The sequence below is a fragment of the Chaetura pelagica genome, unplaced genomic scaffold, assembly GCF_000747805.2.
Source record: "Chaetura pelagica isolate M959 unplaced genomic scaffold, ChaPel_1.0 scaffold134, whole genome shotgun sequence".
Taxonomy (NCBI): Eukaryota; Metazoa; Chordata; class Aves; order Apodiformes; family Apodidae; genus Chaetura; species Chaetura pelagica.
Window position 1 is genome coordinate 461,313 of NW_009953105.1, and position 1,482 is coordinate 462,794.

General features: G+C 52.9%; 1 protein-coding gene across 3 annotated transcripts in view; it reads left to right on the forward strand.

Moving 5' to 3' along the window:
- The window catches only part of PAMR1 (peptidase domain containing associated with muscle regeneration 1), a 50,601-nt gene that overhangs the window by 907 nt on the left and 48,212 nt on the right, over positions 1-1,482 (forward strand). The window lies entirely within an intron of this gene.

The following is a 1,482-nucleotide window of genomic DNA, read 5'->3' on the forward strand; positions in this document are numbered from 1 at the left end:
ACATATGGTTTCTTCTAGATAAGGTTAAGCTAAAAGCATTTACTATTGAGTGGAAGGTTGCTGTTACTCCATGAATATAGGCTGTTCATACCTGGAGGTGGCTGGAGCTGCCTGGAGCTGCCTGCAACAGCTAGCTGTCAGCATTGCAAGATGCTTTCTTGGGAGTTGCAGCCCTAAGGATGGCAGGGGAGGGGCCCTCAAATCACCCACCCTTCAAGCTGCCAGATTGCAGCCTTTTACCAGGGGAGCCGTCAGGTACACAGACACTCTGCCATAGCTATAAATAATCAGTGTCAAGGATGGTGCTTCACAGCCTGCCTTGCCACGGGTCTTGGCAGGTCTGCCTCTGCAGTACCCTTCCCTGATGGACCCTCGAGGTGCAGGTGACAGGTGCTGCTCAATGATGTCTGTCTGCCAGGCTGGACACCAGTACCTGCAGCTGTCCTGGGAGACTTACTGCCAAAGCTTCCCTCTGAGGCACGCGCACAGAAAGCTTCTCCAGACCTCCATCCCATATACATTGCCTTATCCCTGTGGTGGCCTGTTCCTCAGCCGTATGCCACCTTGCACAATGGCAGGGCGAGGGGGCTCCATGGCATGGGCCAGGGTGGCACAGAAATAAGTCCTGCAGTAGCAGAGCAGCCCTGGGCATGGTATGCAGATTTCAAGCAGCTAGGTGGGCCACAGATCTGTCTTGCTGTGGGGGCTGCATGTCTCTCATGACGGGAAGCTGATGTTCAGAGCAGGCAGGCACTGGACTGCTCGGGGCCCTCTTGGCAGCAGTGACCAGGGGAGGGAGGAGGAAGGACAACATGTAATGAGACATGAGGGCTGTGGGGGAGAATGCTGGTTCCAGCCAACAGAAATTCCTCACACTCCAGAAGCAGTTTGAGAAGGGCCTAGAGGACACAAGAAGAGCAGTCACTCCCGTCTTCCTCTCCTTCCTGGCCACACCTCCCCTGCCCTGCTGCTGCTGCTGGAGCAGCCGGAGCGACTTGCCTGGCGCTCAGCTCACAGCATGAGGGGTCCGGGACCTCCTCTCTGGCAGCAGCAGTGGCAGGACGGGCACTCAGAGGCAGTGGGGAGATTCAAAAGTATGATAGACTTAGCATGTCAGGGCAGGTTGGAAAATAGCATTTTGCCTCCTCCCCACAGATGTATCCAATTTTTATCCACGTTTATCACGCCCAGTTGCACAGGGCCTGCTTCAAGAGTTGGGGTCAGGAGTTGGGGAGGTCTGGGAGTAGATTTTTTGAATAAACTTAAAGTGCAAGTGAATCGTATTTCCTTAGAAATGTATGTATGTTTTTTTATGTTTCTGCTTAGCTAAACCCTTCCCAACCTTTCTTCCCATCCCCCTCCAGTCTCTTGTCTGGAGAAGTGGAAGCCAGATGTACTCAGACACTTCCAGATGCATTCAATCTTAGCAAATGGGTTACTTCAGTTCACACGTTTAGGTTTCTAGCATGAACAAAGGGAAAG